At 64.6% G+C, this 17,437-nt stretch overlaps 1 long non-coding RNA gene across 2 annotated transcripts; it reads right to left on the bottom strand.

The window, feature by feature from the left end:
• Nucleotides 1–2,451: 2,451 nt before the first annotated feature.
• On the bottom strand, nt 2,452–17,418 carry LOC143675072 (uncharacterized). 2 transcript variants are annotated; one of them, XR_013171354.1, is made up of 5 exons: nt 17,355–17,418; nt 16,501–16,580; nt 16,211–16,377; nt 15,371–15,459; nt 2,453–3,742 (listed from the first exon to the last, which is right to left on the bottom strand). It is a non-coding gene; the product is annotated as an uncharacterized LOC143675072 (long non-coding RNA). The 2 variants fall into 2 exon arrangements; XR_013171355.1 differs by lacking the exon at nt 15,371–15,459 and having other exon boundaries at nt 2,452–3,742.
• Nucleotides 17,419–17,437: the final 19 nt, after the last annotated feature.

The following is a 17,437-nucleotide window of genomic DNA, read 5'->3' as shown; positions in this document are numbered from 1 at the left end:
TCTGAAAATTACAAGTTTTTAAAAGCTGACAAATACCGCAAAATTCATGAAATCCAGAAAAACAAGATTTCTTAATGAAAATCACGCCAAGTGGGTGGAGGAGGGGTGGGGTGGCGACTGACTGCTGTGCCAGGGCTCCACTAAACAAGGGGTATGTGGGGGTTGGGTGGGCAGGTCCTCACTGCTGGGGCCAAGAGGATTATGGAGGGGGCTGGGGTCTGGGGGCTGCACGTGGAGGGGGCTAAGCGGAAATTGGGCGGGGCTGCACTGGGCACAGGTGTCACCTCACCTGCCCGCTGCCCTGCCCACGCCTCTGTTTCTTCCCTGAGGGCTGTAAGCCGCCCCCCTGGACCCCCAGGCCAGGCCAGCAGGTGTGGGTGACCCCTAGCAGGCGGAGGCCGGCGAGCGTACAGAGCTGCCTGCCCAGTGGGGGCTGGCCAGGGGGCCACGGGAGCCACAGCCGAGTGGACAGACCCGAGGCCCACCCTGTCCTCACGTCCCCCACCTGTTCTCACGTCTCCCACCAATCCTCACGCCCCCCACCTGTCCTCACGCCCCCCACCTGCCCTCACACACCCCCACCGGTCCTCATGCCCCCCCACCTGTCCTCACGCCCCCCACCGGTCCTCACGTCCCCCTCCTGTCCTCACGTCTCCCACCAATCCTCACGCCCCCCACCTGTCCTCACGCCCCCCACCTGTCCTCATGCCCCCCACCTGTCCTCACGTCCCCCACCGGTCCTCACGTCCCCCACCTGTCCTCACGTCTCCCACCCGTTCTCACGCTCCCCACCTGTTCTCACGCCCCCCACCTGTTCTCACGCCCCCCACCTGTCCTCACGCCCCCACCTGTCCTCACGCCCCCCCACCTGTCCTCACGCCCCCCACCTGTCCTCACGTCCCCCACCTGTCCTCACGCCCCCCACCTGTCCTCACATCCCCCACCTGTTCTCACGCCCCCCACCTGTCCTCACGCCCCCCACCGGTCCTCACGTCCCCCTCCTGTCCTCACGTCCCCCACCTGTCCTCACGCCCCCCACCTGTCCTCACGCCCCCCACCGGTCCTCACGTCCCCCTCCTGTCCTCACGTCCCCCACCTGTCCTCACGCCCCCCACCTGTCCTCATGCCCCCCACCGGTCCTCACGCCCCCACCTGTCCTCACGCCCCCCACCTGTCCTCACGCCCCCCACCGGTCCTCACGCCCCCACCTGTCCTCACGTCCCCCACCTGTTCTCACGCCCCCCACCGGTCCTCACGTCCCCCACCGGTCCTCACGCCCCCACCTGTCCTCACGTCCCCCACCCGTTCTCACGCTCCCCACCTGTTCTCACGCCCCCCACCTGTCCTCACGCCCCCCACCTGTCCTCACGCCCCCCACCGGTCCTCACGCCCCCACCTGTCCTCACGTCCCCCACCTGTCCTCACGCCCCCCACCTGTCCTCATGCCCCCCACCGGTCCTCACGTCCCCCACCGGTCCTCACATTCCCCACCTGTCCTCACGCCCCCCCACCTGTCCTCACGTCCCCCACCTGTCCTCACGCCCCCCACCTGTCCTCACGTCCCCTCACCTGTTCTCAAGCCCCCCACCTGTCCTCACGTCCCCTCACCTGTTCTCACGCCCCCCACCTGTCCTCAGGACCCGCTGGCAGGGCAGGAGGGACCGCGGAGGGCCCACCACCACAGCACGGCCCCAGGGGCCTCTGTGCCCACCACCTGTTGGCACAGCCAGGACTCGGGGCACCGGCCCCTCAGCTGGGACCCGCTGGCATGGCACAGGCCAAGCAGCTGACCTGCCCCCTCTGTGGTGGGTCCCCACCCAGCCCCTGGACCCGTCCAGCTGGTCACCCAGAGGCACAGTCTTCTCAGCCGCGAGTCAGGGCGGCCCCTCAGTTCTGATCAGGAAAGTGGCACCAGGGGACAAAGCCCCCCAGCCTCCCGGGGCCCCCTGCACTGCCCTGAGCTCCCAGGAGGTGGGACGAGAGGGGTAAGGGGCGGGGAGGCGGCCTAGAGGGAGAAGCCAGGGCAAGCCGGGGCCCCGCGTGCAGAGCAGGCCATTTTCCTGACATTTCCAGGGCCGCTCTTGGTTGAGGCACTGAGATTTCCGGCCGCCCCTCCCTGACCAGCGCCTTCGCTCTCGTTCGTGGGTCCACATGGCACCGCAGGCTCGCGGGGGGCCAGCGGCTCTGGCCCGAGCTGGAGGGAGGGTGGTCCAGGCTGCGGGAGGGGGGCAGCCAAGCCTTGCCCCTCCCCCCGCCCCGGCCCCCACAGCATGGGCAGCGGCCACCATGGGACCGTGAAACCCTTTCTCTCAACTAGTTCCCCATTCGTTGGCAGAGCTCCACCTCCACGGGCCGCCCACGCATTGGTCAGGAGCAGCCACCACCCCCACGGACCAGTGGGACCCACCGCTGTGGCGCCCCTGTCCTTGACCGGGTCCCGCCGGCTCTGCCTCAGGGCCTTTTCCCGCCCCAGCACGCCACAGGCCACCCCAGGTCTCCTCGTCCCCGGCCACGGCCAGGCTCAGGCCGTCCCTCTTCTGGCAACCTTGCCAGCTTGGAGGGGAGCCCAGGTGTTGGGTGGACGGCCTCCCAGCCTGGTATGTCTGTGGCGAGGCTGGCGCTGTAGGTGGGGTGCCACGGGGGAAGGCCCCTTCCCAGCACGCTACACCCCAGCCGCTGCCCTTTCAGCACAGCTGAGGCTCCAGTGCTGGGGCCGTTTACTGGCATTTTAGTTCCAAATATTTGTATCTCCACAGCTTGTCTTTACTGTTGTATAAAGTCAGGATTAATTTAGATTTACCCACCTTTTGCACCTCAATCCACCAGGGAACTTTTCCTTCTGCAGGTGTGTGCATTAGCATTCCCTTTACTGAACTTTACTGAACTCGCTAGAAGGTGAATTTCCCCAGTTTTTCTCTCTTAGTGTTTTTGCTTATTTCTCTTTTATTTTTGAAGGTGAAATGCCTTTAGCTCACCTTCGTCTGAGGGAAGACGTTCTGAGTTGTCACTCTAGGGGATTTTGAAGGCACTGTTCCACTGCCTGCTGTCTCCATCCTAGCTGTTAGCATGTCAGCAGTTGGTCTTGCTGTTGCTTCCTTGAAGGTCATCTCTCATGTGTTGAAGGTCATATGCCATGTGTTCTTCTGGCTGCTTTTACATTCTTAGGCTGGTTTTTCTAAAGGGTTCTCTACAACATGGTGAGGTATGGATTTCTGTTTATTCTCCTTGGAATTCACATGGCTTCTTAAATCTGTATTTTGATGTCTTCTAATAGTTCTGGAAAATTCTCAGAAATTATGTCTTCAAATACTGCTTTTTCCTTATCCTCTCCTTTTCCAATTTTCTGTTTCATCTATATATTTTATTCTTTCTTCTATCTTGTCTTAAAAAAAAATAACTCTCCATTCTAGATAATTTCTTCTGACCTATACTCCAGTTTCCCCTGTTTAAAGTTTAAAGTTTTAATCTTTGCTTCTTAGATGATTTTATTTCTATAAATTCATTTGGTTCTTTTCAAATCTACTATATCGTTTTATCAGCTCCTGTTCCCTGAAAATTATTTTTAAGCTTGTTTTTCAACATAGCTAAGTCTAATTATTTTGGTCTGTGGCCGATAATTCCAGTATCCTTACAAATCTTCCTGATGCCTGTTGCTTCTGCTGGCTCTTGCTTCTGGCATCTTTTGTCCTTGCATGCCTGCTTATCTCCGACTGTGTGACAGTCACTGTTCTTGAAAAATTATCTGTGGAATAATTTCATACCTAGGGTAAAGTTACCTTCACGATTTGGCCTTTTCTGCTTACCTGAGTCTGGGGCTACGTCAAACCAGGTTCAAAGCTCGAGGGTCTGAGAAGTCTCAAAATGATTCAGAGTGGAACTGGACGGCCTCAAAGGCCAGGCTCACTTGGTTCCTCCCCATGCAGGGATGGGAATCTTTGGGGACCCCAGTTTTTTGTGGGAAGGGTTTCCTGTTAGACCCCTTCTCCCAACTTAGGGGAAGACCTAAGCTTTGATTTATGTCTCTTGGCCCCTTATGTTCATTGGAACAAAAGTTCAAGTCTGCCGGCCCCTCTCCCTCAGCCTGGAGAAAGTGGCTTCTGTGCTTCTTTGCCTCTCTAGGGTCTCAGGGCTTCAATGCTTTTGCTCAAATGTCTAAGCTTCTGTTGTTTACGGGGAGTGGGCTGGTCCAAGGCACTCAGCTCTTTCCAGTGAGGTGCTGCCCTTGGCCACCGCCCCCTTCTTGGAGCACCCTTGGCTTTCAGGACCCCCCGTGGGCCCACCACCCCTTTCCAGGCCAGGAGTCCCGGGATTGTTCCAAGCACTGGGGCCCTGATGGTGGCTTCAGCTGGAAACACCAAATGTGCATCCCGCCCAGGCTCTCTGCTCAGCTCCAGACCTAGTTATCCAGCAGCAACTTAGAATCTCCACTCGGAAAATGCCAGACCTCAGATGCCACCTGCCGAAACGTCACCTGCAGGAAGCCTGATCATGGCCCACCTGGGCACTGGAAATGCCTTCCGGGTTCTCATCTCCCCACCTCCAGATGTTGGGGCACCCACCCCTCCTGGGTGCAGGGCACTGACGCCCCGACCTGCTGTGGCTCCCAGAGAGGACCAGGGCACATCGTCCTGTGCAGCCGAGTGAAGAGGGAGCCTCTGGGAGGAGGTCAAGTGGCAGAGAGGTAACCTGCTATGCTCCACCGTGAGTCCCGGGGCAGGTGGGTGGGGGGCAGAGAGCTGCGCTGGGCCACGCAGGGCAGGAGAGGGACTGCGGTGGGTACAGAGCGACTGTGGGGACAGGGCAGGGATGGAGAAGGGACAGAGTGGCTGCGGGGACAGAGCAGGGACAGAGCGGGGATGGAGGGAGACAGAGTGGGGACAGAGCAGGGACGGAGTAGGGACAGAGCAGGGAAGGAGAGGGGACAGAGCAGGGACAGAGCAGGGACAGAGCGGCTGCAGGGACAGAGTGGGGATGGAGAGGGGACAGAGCAGGGACAGAGTGGGGATGGAGAGGGGACAGAGAGGGGACAGAGCGGGGATAGAGTGGGGACGGAGCAGGGACAGAACAGCGGCAAGGACAGAGAGGGGACAGGGCGGGGACAGAGCGTCTGTGCTTTCCCAGGCATCTCCACCCTGCCCACCCCACCCCCCCCACACCGCCATGACCAGCCTGGCCGCACCCATTAGGCCACTTCAGGACATTGTGTTTTGCTTCCGGTTTTCTCGAAACAAAGCCGGTCTGTGCTCTGGGGTGGTGCTGGGGGGGGTGGGACGATGGCAGCTTCTGCTTGAGGAGGTCATGGCCCCTCCCCCAACCAGTGGGAGCCATAGAGCCCCCTCCCCAGGCGACACCCCTGATTGCAGATGCCTGCAGGTCAGTGAGGCCCCCTGGGCCAGGGCAGCTGCCGGCCTGGCCGTGCCCTCCTCACCTCCCACCGAGCCCGCTGACCCTGCTGTCCCTGCTGACCCCACTGGCCCCGCTGACCCTGCTGTTCCTGCTGTCCCTGCTGACCCTGCTGTCCCTGCTGTCCCTGCTGACCCCACTGGCCCTGCTGACCCCACTGTCCCCACTGACCCCGCTGTCCCTGCTGACCCTGCTGTCCCCACTGTCCCCACTGGCCCTGCTGGCCCTGCTGGCCCCACTGACCCTGCTGATTCCACTGGCCCCACTGACCCTGCTGGCCCTGCTGACCTCACTGGCCCCACTGGCCCTGCTGGCCCTGCTGACCTCACTGGCCCCACTGGCCCTGCTGGCCCTACTGACCCTGCTGGCCCTGCTGACCCCACTGGCCCTGCTGGCCCTGCTGGCCCCACCGACCCTGCTGTCCCTGCTGACCCCACTGACCCTGCAGCCCGGCGTGGCTGGCAGTTACACAGGGAGCAACCCCTTGCCTGACCAAGCTCCTGCAGCCCACTCTGGCCGCCAGCCAGGAAGGACTGTGGAACTGTCACCTTCCTGGGCCAGGCCCCAAGCAGAGGCCAGAGGGGCAGTGGGTCTCGAGAGAGCCTCTCCAGTCCTCCCGCTGCCATGGAGCCTCCGTCCAGCAGCCATGGGCTCTTCAGGTGACCCAGGTCAGAGGCCCTACGAGCTGCACCCTTGGTGGCCCCCAGCCAGGGCAGGGCAGGCAGGACGGGTGGACGGTGCTCACCGCAGGACGCCTGCCCCCCGGGAGAGCTGTGCTGGCTAAGGCGAGCGGGCCTTCCCCAGACAGAGCAGGTGCTGCTGGGGCCAGGCTCCCCGAGCCCGGACTTCAAGGGCCCCAAGGGCTGGGCAGGTGGCTGTGCTGGGCACTGGGTGTCCAGCCAGCCGTGCTGGGGGCTGAGCAGACCAGGCCAAGGCCAGTTACCAAAGATGGGCACAGGGGACCCTTGTCTGTCAGGCAGCGGGAAGGTCACACTTCGAAGGTTCTTGTGACACCAGTAAGGAGAGGAGCCTGATGTGGCCGCTCCCGTCCCCAGCCCAAGCCCCAAGGCTGCACAGGCAGCTCAGCTTCCACCGGGGACTTCACTTGTTTTCACTCTACTTGGGGCCTGGGCAGAATATTCCAGATGAACGAGGAGGGGCCACCCAGGTCAGGAGCAGGTGCAGAGCCAGAAGGAAAACCCTGTCCTGCGAGAACACCTGGAGGCACTGCGTGTCCGGGGCCTGGCATCGCAGCGAAGCCACCAGCCCTTGGCTTCCCCGTGCCCGTAACAGTCACATTTGAGTGATTCTCTACCGCAGCGAGTGAGCGTGTGATCGCACTGGGCCTAAGCACACACCTGCAGTAAAACACGTCACTGCCGACAGGGGCTAGTTGCCTGCAGCGGGCGGCCCTCTCCCTGCTAGCGACCCGGCGTGTGGCTGCTGCCGGTCCCCGCACTGCAGCGATTTCTTAACCTAAGACAAATGACGTTCTCTGCATCAACTGCCTCCTCCTTTCACAAAAGATTTCTCTGTGGCACGCGCTGCTGTTTGATAGCATCTCACCCTCAAGGAGAGCTTTCAGAACTGGAGTCAACTTCTCAGATCCCACGTTCACAGTATCTTCTCCAGGGGTAGAATCCGCACCCAGAAACCACTCGCTGCTCATCCATAAGCAGCAGCTCCTTGTCTGCTGAAGTTTCACCCTGAGACTGCAGCAATTCAGTTGCCTCTTCAGCCTTCACTTCTAATTCTAGTCCTCATGCTCTTTCCGCCACATCTGCAATTTCTTCCCCGTGGAAGTCTTAAATCCCTCAGTCGCCCACGAGGGTTGAAATCCACTTCCCCCAAACTCCTCTAAAGGTTGGTTATTGTGCCCTCTTTCCATGATCACAAATGTTCTTGATGCATCTGCAACGGTGAATCCTTTCCTGAGGGTTTTCAATGAACTTTGCCCAGATCCATCAAAGGACTCACAATCTACGAGATGTCTGTAAAAACAGGACTTGGAAGTCGAAGTGACTCCTTGACCCACGGGCTGCAGAAGGGACGTGGTGTGGGAACAGCACTCGCTGCATCTGAGCTCCGGGTGGCCAGGTGCATTGCCACTGAGCTGTCATAGTATGAAGGGAATCTTCTTTCTCAGAGTAGGTCTCAACACTAGGCTTAAACATTCAGTAAATCACGCCGTGACCAGATGTGCCATCTCCCAGGCTTTGTTGTCCCATTCATGGGGCACTGGCAGAGTAGATTGAGCATCATTCCATAGGGCCCTGGAATTTTCTGAATGGCGAATGAGCCTTCGCTTCCACTTCACGCCTCACAACGCCTTAGCCCCTGACGAGGGAGCCAGCCTATCCTGAAGCCAGGCGGTGACTTCTCCTCACAGCCAAGGAAGCCCTGGATGGCCTCTTCTTCCAGCAGGAGGCTGTTGGTCTCCATTGCAAGTCTGTGACTGAGCGTAGCCACCTTCATCGACCGTCTTAGCTGGATCTTCTGGACAGCATCTGCTTAGGCACTGCCTTCACCCGTCCCCTGTGCATCATGGAGATGGCTTCTTTCCCCAAACGCGTGAACCAACCTCTGCTCGCTTCAGACCTTCCCTCTGCAGTTCCCTCCCCTCTCTCAGCTCTTGCCAAACCCAAGAGGACCTGGCTCTGGGCTGGGCTGAAGGAATGTGGCGGCTGGCTGACCCTCTGCCCACACCGCTGAGCCCTTCGCTGGGGCAGCAGTGAGGCTGCCTCGCTCTCAGCATCCGCGTGTTCACCCGAGCAGCACTTTAAATTTCCAGCAGGAACTTTTCTTTGCATATTCGCAACATGGCTCCGTTTGGTGCGCGAGGCCAGCTTTCAGCAGTCTTGCGGTCCCACCTGCCTTCCTCCTTCAGCTTCATCATTTCTAGCTCTTCTGATAGGACGTGAGGGCTCGTGGCACTTCCTTTCACTTGCCCACTTAAGGACGCAACTCAGCTTCTTTCAGTATCGTGGTCTCGGTGGGCAGAGGGGCCGGGGGTCTCATGTGTCCGCTGATAAAGCCTCTGCCTTACAGGGGCACAGCTCGGGGGGCCCCAAACAATTCCAACAGCGACATCACAGAGCCCTGAGCACAGACACGACAATAATGAAAGCCTGAAATTTTGCGACTATCACCAAGATGCATCACAGACACCCTAAGTGGGCATGTGGGGTCCGGAGGTAGCGCCGAGGGCGGGACTGGCGGCAGCTGCGTTTATGAGGCGTGAGAGAGGGGGTCGTGGGGTGGCGGGGGTCACGGGGGTCGGGGGCCCATGGCTTCCTGCACCGTGGCCTGCAGTGCATGTCGGGGACGTGATGCCCGCAGAGGACAAAGGTCTGGACGAAGGACATGTCCAGGACACGACCTGGCTGCAGACAGCCCCCTCCCCCACGAGGGACCCGCCGGCCAGAGGGGCAGGCCTGGGGGCGCGGGTGCGGCTGGGGGCTTCCGGCCTGGGCCGGGCCACAGGGGACCGTAGAGAGGCTAGGATCGCGCAGGCGCGGCGGCAGGGACGGGCGGAGGTGGCGGGGCGGCCGCGTGCCCCCCGCAGGGAGCCCCGGGCCCCTGCTTTGCCCAGAGCCTGGCTGAGCACCAGGGGCCCCGTCCTGGGGGACGGGGTGGGACTGGCGTTCACTTCCTTTTGGGCTGAGGCTGGACACTGGGGCAGGAAGCTCAGCCCATACCCAGGGGAGCACGTGCTGGCGGACAGACGGACGGACAGAAGCAGCACAGAGAGAAAGGACGAGGGGCGGCCTGGGGGTCAGCGGCCCCGTCTCGGCCGGAAAGTGCCTCTGCTCCCAGCTCCTCTCGGCACGGGGGAGAGGCTGAGCTGCGGCTCCGCGCACATCGGCGTGGAAGGTGCCGGAAGGCCCTGCCGACCACGCCCGAGCCCCAACCAGGGCCTCTAGTGGCGGCTGGACAGTCCCTGAGTCCATATCCCCCTGGCAGCCCCTTACCTCCCACCGCAGGGCGGCACGGGGACCCCGGGGTGCCCCTACCCTGCTGTGACCCTCGCTCTGCACCCACTGCTCCCCGGGGCCCCTCCTTGGGTGAGCAGCCCTGACCTGGCCCATGGCCCTCGACCCCTGCGGCCCCTCCCGGAGCTGTGCAGACCACCAGGGCCCCACCAGGGGCGTCTCTGGCCTGAGTATCGGCCCTGCCTGAGCTCCGGAGACGAGGCGCAGCCATCCCTGCCGGGGGCGGGACCCAGGCCCCTCGGGTTTGCTTCCGAGGCGCTGCCAGGGCTCGTTAGGGGAAGCCAGCAGCCCTTGGGGCCTCTGCCGACTAATTGCTGCGTCTGCCTCGTTATCTGCCCTCCCCCGGGAGCCGCTGAACAAACACTGCCATGACTGAGTCACAGCGACGCCCTCGGAGGGCCCCAGAGGTGCCACTTCCCAGGCCGCCCGGGCACCCGACCCCACCCTGCTGGCCACAGGCACCCCAGCCCCTCCCAACCCCACCAGATAGTCTCCACCCCACAGTTCCAGGTGATGAGGGTGGCTGCAGAGGCTGCTGGGGCAGGGGTCCCCTCAGGCCAGGCTGCATGTCTGAGGGGCCCGGGGGCCCCAGCAGGGGACGGGGACTCTGAGACACCCACTCCCCAGCTCACCCACGGGCCTCGGGCTGGTGGAGCGGGCAACCCCCCAGGAAACCCCAGGGCTGGGGACGCGGGGCCTGCAGACAGGGGAGCCTTTGGGAGCCACAGCCGCAGAGGCCCCAGAGGCCGCGACCCCATGCCCCCTGACCCCGCACCCTGCCCCCCATGGGCCCCTGAGGTGGGGGCCTTGGGTTTGGTTAAACCTCAGCCCCAGCCCAGGCGGGCACAGCAGGAATGCGAGTGGCCGTCCCCGCCCCGCGGCCACGTCACCACTCGGCCTCCCTCCCGGCCTATGGGGGCGCAGGGGACACACCTGCGCGGCCGCACACACCAGATTGGCCGCCAGGTGCAGCACCTGTGTGGGGAGGGGCCAGGGGCGGGGCCCGGCTCTCCATGTAAGGTCCCGCTCGCCGCCGCCCTCGCCTCCCGCTGCCGTCCCTGCGCGTCCCCAGCTCCTTACAAGACCGGGCGGGCTGCTCCTGCCCGCGGTACGCACAGTTCCTCCTTCCTTTGTGTCTGGGCCTCACCTGGCGGGAGGCAGGAGGCAGCCGAGGCCCACAGGTACACCTGCCCTGCAGGAGCTTGGGCCACCCCCTCCCGCCACAGAACCTGTCGGGCAGGTGAGGGCCGCGGGGAGCGACGCCCGCCCGGGGCCCCTCTGCAGCCGTGGCCAAAGCGGGGGTGGATGGCGGTCGGGCAAGGAGGGGACGCGTGGACGGGCGTCAGTCGGTGCCCAGGTTGGGGGGTCAGGGTGCCGTGGAGGGCCCAAGGTGGGGGGGAAGGGCAGAGGCTGGCTCAGGGTTGTGGACAGCCAGGGGAGACGCCGAGGGGCCTCAGGACTTCTGGAAAGTTCTCCCCTGCCGTGAAGGTTCCGCAATGGGACACCGCCCAGAGCCAAGAGTGGGGCCAGGACAAGGGCTGGGGCTGCCCACACCAGCGTCCGTGCCCTGGGGCCTTGGGGAGGCTCGGTTCTGCCAGTGGCCGCAGCCAGAGCGACCCCTCGGTGGGCTGTGATGGCTCCTGCCCTGTGTCTGCGCGAGGTGGGCAAAGCCCTGGGAGCCTGAGGCCGGCACCCCGCAGCGCCCGGGGAGCCCAGGGCGCACCCACAGGGCTTTCTCCTTAGGAGCGAGTAGCCGCGTCGCTGCCGCCGCTGCTGGACAGACCCTGGACTCAGACCGCTCGGAGCCCTTCTCGCATCCGCGCTATATCAGGGTTAGGGACCCGCAGTGCTGGTGGGGCTCGGGGCGCGGCGCGGAGCTAATCATTCCCGGTGAATGAGGCTTTTGGGCTTAAGGAGTCACTGCCCGGTGGCCCCTGTGTGGCTGTGGCCACCCCACGCAGCCCCTGGGCAGAGCCGCCCGCTGTTCCCACGGCCCACGGGCGAGCTTGAAGGCGGCCGGTCAGGTGAGGCAGAACAGGTTTTGCATGTATGAAATGCAAATCACCCGGAAAGCCTGGACGCCATCGGCGGTTAACTTTTCGGACATTTTGACAGCTTGCAAATACCTTATTTGCAAAATCAGTTTGTAAGGGAGCCCTCCGTGCACTTAGCAGGAGGCCAAAGGCTGAAGGGGCTGTGGGACCCCTCTGTGGCGGGAGGTGAGGATTCAGTTGCTGCTCCGGGGACGTGGCCGCTGGCCTCTGGCAGGGCAGCGGGGCCAGACCGCAGGGCCACCGTCCCCCTGCCGCCTGCCGCACCCCCTCCCCCGCTCCCCACCCCAGTCCCCCGCGGCCCCCCTGTGCCCCCCACCCCCCCCGCCCCGGTGTCCAGGTCTGGCTTGTCTGCCACGGGGGTACTCGGGTCCAGTTTCACGGCTTTGTTCTCCCTGGCCTGCTCCGGGCCTCCGCCATCAGGCAGTGAGCAGCGGGTGGCGCTGCCCCGAGCCTGCCAGGCGGGACCGGCCGCATGGGCGGGCTCCGGGCGAGGTGTCTGCTCAGCCCCCGGCGCCATGCGCAGCGGCGGAGACAAGGGACCCGCGCCGAGCCCCTGGGGCGCCCGTCCACGGGGAGCCTCGTCACTGGGCCTCCTGGGGATACCCCTGAGGACTTACCAGTTCTGAGCTCAGGCAGACTGGGGGACCCTGGCCTGCATTTGGGAAGGCGGTTCTGCGGCCCACCTGCCCATGTGTCTGGCCGTGTCCGGGTGTCCAGGGGCCATAGCCATCACAGCCGATGAGAGGGTGGGCAGCGGGTGGCCCCCACCCAACTGGGCCGGGCAGCCCCCTAGGCCCCGGAGCTCCCTGGGGAAGGCCCACGGCCGGCGACACCAAGGACACAGGGACACCAGGCCAGGGGCCACTCAGGGCGTCAGCGTGGCCCCCACACCGCTCTGGCTGTGACCACAAGGGTCAGACGCCCAGCCCCTCGCCCCTTTGCCCCCTTGCGCCCTTCACCCAGCCCCCACCGCCTCCCTTGCTGGGGCCTGGCCGCCGGAGCTGAAATTTAACTCAGCTTTGAAAGCGAACCCCTAGATGGCTTCACTTAGCTCAGAAGAAAAGTGAAATTATGCTTGTGAGCCAGAATGACCTAGGGCAGTGCCGACCAGCACACAGGGACCAGGCCAGCCCTCCCGGCGGGTCCCGGCCCCTGCATCCTGGCTGCGGCGGCACCAGTGTTGTTGTGGCTGGTGGGGGGCTTGGCCCAGGATGCCCCGTGCTCCCCCCTGCACCCCCGGCCACAGCCACCCAGCCCCAGCCCAGCCCCATATGCAGGTGGGGACACTGGGGTCGGGGGGGAGGGGGACAGTCCTGGGCAGAACTGGGGCGCAGGCTGGGTCTCCCTAGGGCTTCTCAGGGAAAACGGCTGGCAGCCGCCCCCCACCCAGAGGTCAGGTGGAGCTGGGAGGGGCTTTGGGGCCAGGAAGGTTCTGGATTGGGAACCAGAGTCCAGGCCGGAGCTGCCCACAGGGGCCTAGCACAGGCTCAACTGAGTCAGTGTCGGGCGGGAGCGAGAGGGGGCTTCCCAGGGTGGGCCTCAGATGGGAGCCAGGAGACCACAGAGGCCATCCACCCTCAGCTGCCCTGTCCCCGTCCGAGGGGCTGCAGGGCTGCTGGCAGGGACCCTGCCATCCCCCCTAAGTGGCCCCACTTGGACGCCGCAGTGGGTAATTGGGGGCCTCAAGCTCTGGGAAACACCCCCACCCCGGGAGCTACCTTGCATGATGGCCTGAGTCCCCTCTGCCCCCCGGGCCAGAGCTGGACACGTGCCCTTGGGGAGGCAGGAGGGGGCTGGAGTAGCGGCCCAGGGAGACAGAGGCCTATTGTCCAGCCATGCCGCTGCCTGCCAGCTGCCCCACGGCCTGCTCCCATGCACACACATGTGTGCACGCACACACAAAGGCACGCACGCACATGTGCACACATGCACAGAGGCAACATGCACACTGCACACACTCAGACATTCAGGGGCACGCACACTGCACACTCACATGCACAGAGGCAGAGGCACACGTGTGTACACACATATACAGAAATGCACACACACATGCATGCACATGCAGAGTTACTCGCGCGTATATGCACACACGTGTACACACACAATGGAGCGTGTGCAGACCCCTGTCCGTGCTGCCTGCCTACCCCTGGGCAGAGTCTCCTTCCCGTGTCCCCAGGGCTCGGGGCCTGACCTGGCCGCAGGCACCACCCCTGGCAGGCCGGGCGGGGCGGGGGGGGTGCCCTGCGTCCAGTCACACCTGCCGTCCAGCCTCCAGGTGCTGCCAGCCAGGCCTGCCCAGGGCAGGGTGCTGGCTGCTGGGTAAACATGGCCACAGGCCATCCAGTGCCCCCAGCAACCCCCAACACCCGGGGGGGCGTAGCCCACCCCCAGCCGTGGCTCCCACCGCCCTCTACCCAGCTGGGACGGACCCAGCCCGACTTAGGGCAGCCGTCGCCATCTTACTGGGCAGCATTGGATGGTGCTGGTCTCTAATACTGCCTGGTAACGATGACGGCGGGGCCCTGTGCACAGCGACCATGCAGGGGCCACCGGCTGCACCGAGGGACACCCCTGTCAGCCGTACTGAGGCCCCCACCAAGGGAAGCCCCGCTGGCCCCACTGATGGCAACCCTGCCAGCCCCACTCTCTGGGCCCCACCAAGTGGCCCCGAGTCTACTGCATGGCTTTGGGGAGCTGGAGCTTGTGGGTCCCCTCCCTACCCCCCCCCCCCGACAGGCCACTGCCGCTGTGCCAGCCCCACACCCCTGGCAATCTGAGGATTGGGTGCTGGCTGCCAGCCTGGGCCCCCCGCCCACACCCCTTCACCTGCACATGTGAGGGGCTCCTCAGAGGGCTTCCCAGGGTGAGCTGCCGCCCCCCGCCCCTGGCCTTAGTCCCTGGGAAGGGCAGGGAGGGGCTGGGCCCACCAGACACCCTGGCTCCCCAGCTGGCTCTGGTCCAGATGGGCGCCAGGCAGGCCCGGACTGCCCACCCCCAGCCCGCGGCCCCCACACACCTCCAGCCCGCAGCTCCCACGCGGCCCCCCACCCCCGCCAGCCTCAGCCGTGGCGCACCTGGGCCTCTGTGGGCATCTTACCGGACAGTGCTGGATTTCACAGCTCGGCTCTAACACTGTCTGGTAACGATGTTCAAAGTGACCCGTCCACTCACCAGGAGGCGGCCAATGGGGTGCCAGGGAAGCCACCTCAGGTGGGGGGCAGCCAGTTTCTGCCTGTGGGTGGGCACCCTTACTTCCTTCCTGTACCCACTTCCGCTGCATTTGTACCCCACTGCAATCCCCAACCCACACTGCACCCCACTTCTCATCCACTGCACCCCTCCCTCCCCTCCAATGCACTTCCCACCTTCTCCCCAGTGCAACCCCCACTGCTCACCCACTGTGCACCCCACCCCTCTGTCCCCCTCTAGGCCCCAGAGAGGCTTTTGCACTGAGCCCCCCGCTCTGGCTCCCTCCAGGCTGAGTTTTGGGGAAGCCTGGCCTCCAGGAGAGACCATCAGGGGACAAGACAGTGTGGGCTGGCCCTAGAGGAGGGGGCTCATCTTTCCTGGAAGCCAACATTATGGGATGGGGGTGGGGGGCCCGGCCTGTGCTCTCCAAGGGTTGGGGGCTGGGCAGGGGGACTGTGCTGTGGGAGCAGCGGTCCAGCTGGTGGGGTTCTCACCGGGCAGAGGCACATCCTCGGCCCACCCCTTCCCGGGACCCCACCAGCGGGGCAGACGTGCTCTCTGTCCTGGCTGTGCCTTCTAACCCAGAGCCACCGAGGCAAGGCCCTGGGGTTGCCCTTGGCAGGGCACATGGGGGTGGAGTCTCAGGTGGGGAGAGGTGAAGGTAGGGGGTGGGGGCGGCTGGGGGAGAAGTTGAGGCCTGGGGGGGAGGCGGCCTGCCAGTGGGCATCTTACCAGGCACGGCTAGAGGCTTCGGCTCCACCTAATATTGTCTGGTAATGCACCCATCGCACCGGCCGTCCCGCCGCCCGCTGTGCCGCTCACTGGACACCGGGCAGAAGGGGACTGAGTGCCGGATCTCCTGGCCTCCCCCTGCCCCTCTGGGCCCCACAAAGGCCATATCGACCCCCCGCCATGCCGAGCCCGACGCTGCCACCCGCTCCTGCCGCGTGGGGTGGGGGCATCTTGTCCCGAGGGCTCTGGCCAGTGTCTTCGGGCTCCGGAGGGCCCCGGCTGCAGTCAGTGGATGCCAGGTGGTCGCTTCCCCCTCGGCCCCTCCCACCTGGGCGCTGCGGCGGGAAGGAGGCGGCAGGCGGGGGCACGGTGCAGAGCCCCCAGGTGCCCTCCCACCCTCCCGCCCCCTTGCGCACTCCCACCCCGCCCTTCCTGCCAGGCCCGCCCCAAGAGGGGGCTCGGAGCAGCCCTGAGCAGCCCCAGCAGGCGTCTGGCTGCAGCCAGAGCGAGAGGCAGGAGGCATGGAGAGGGAAGGTTCCAGAACAGCCTGAGTCCACAGGCACCCCCGGACCCCCAGGGACACTGCAGCTTGTGCCACACAAGGGGTCCCAGGAAAGTGCCGGAGGCGGGTCCCGTGGCGGGGGGGTGCAAACCTCAGCTCAGGGACGGCCCCGGATCTTGGGGTGTCTAGGTGCCGCCCACATGACCTCCAGGCACAGGGCAGGCAGGACGGGGAGGCCCCACCCACAGCCCCGTTTGAGGTTCGTGGGTCCCCCTGCCGCTTTCCCTGGACACTGACCCCACCCCCAGCCTCATGGCTGCCCCCAATCCCCCCCTTACCCCGAGATGCAGAGCTAGTCCCAAGTCACACGGCTCCACTGGGGACCAGGAACCTCCACTCGGTGACCCCCAAGTCCTCTCCACGGGGCCCAGGGCAGAAGGTCAGGGAAAGCCTCTCCAAGTGGGGCCCATGCTGACCCCTCAGGAGCCCACAGTGGGGTCATGACCTGCAGGCGGGCAGAGAGCAGTGCCTCCTGGAGGCCCTCCCAAGTGGCTGGTCCCAACCAGCGACAGGGGCAGAGCCTCACCCATGGGCAGAGGGGTCCAGCTCCCCAGGGAGCCTGACCTACCTGAGCACCCTCACCCACTGCCCAGGAAGGGCCCCGGCCGTCCCTGTCCCGGCCACCCTGGCAGTGTCCACAGTTGGTTCCTGTTACGACGAGCATTTGCAAGTTTGCCTCTTGGTCCCACAGCTGCAGGGGACCCTGAGACATGGCTGGACCACCCTGTGGGCGGTCAGGGGCAAGGGCTCCAGGGGGTGTGTCCAAAGGCCTGCGCCCCGGCCAGAGGGGCCCTAGGGAGGGTGTGTGCCCGCCGGAGGAGAGGACTGCAGGACACCAGGGGACGGAGGGGCTCCGCACCCCAGCTGCTGCCCAACTGCCCCTCCTCAGCTGTCCCATCCCGGCCATCCTCCCCCCAGCCTTCCCCCCCAGCTGTCACCCACCAGCTACCTGCCCACACCAGCGCAGAAACGGGAGTAGGGCTTCCCACCAAAGCTGGAGCAGGCCACTGCCCCAGCCCCCGACAGAGCTCCTGCTCTCTGGGCCCCAAGTCCTCCCCCAGGATCAGAAGACGCCACCCACGCCTATCCTGGCCCCACCCACACCTGCTCAGGTCACCCACGCCTGCCCCAGCCCCACCCACACCTGTCCTGGCCCCACCTGCGACCTGTCCCCTGCACAGCTCTGACCCAGGGGGTGGTGCCTGGAGGGGCCTTGGCCTCTGGGTGGGCGCAGAGGGCTCTGAGCAGGGCACAGGCCGTGGGCGGTGAGGAAAGTGGGAAGGGAGTGGCCACGCATGGACAGAGGCCCAGGGCTGTGACCTAAGACTGGGTGGCAGCGCATCCACACGCTGGGCCTGAGGGGCAGGAAGAGGTTTTGCTCCCAAAGCCCAGGGCCCCCCAGGGCCCACCCGAATGCGTCACCTCTGCGTCCAACAGCGGGCGGGAGGCAGGGCCAGGTGGGCCCCATGCGCGTTTCCCACCCCCCCACCCGCAGTTGCCTGGTC

This window comes from Tamandua tetradactyla, chromosome 2 (assembly GCF_023851605.1).
Source record: "Tamandua tetradactyla isolate mTamTet1 chromosome 2, mTamTet1.pri, whole genome shotgun sequence".
Lineage (NCBI taxonomy): Eukaryota > Metazoa > Chordata > Mammalia > Pilosa > Myrmecophagidae > Tamandua > Tamandua tetradactyla.
The sequence above is the reverse complement of the archived record's forward strand: the minus strand, read 5'-3'. Positions and strand labels throughout refer to the sequence as shown.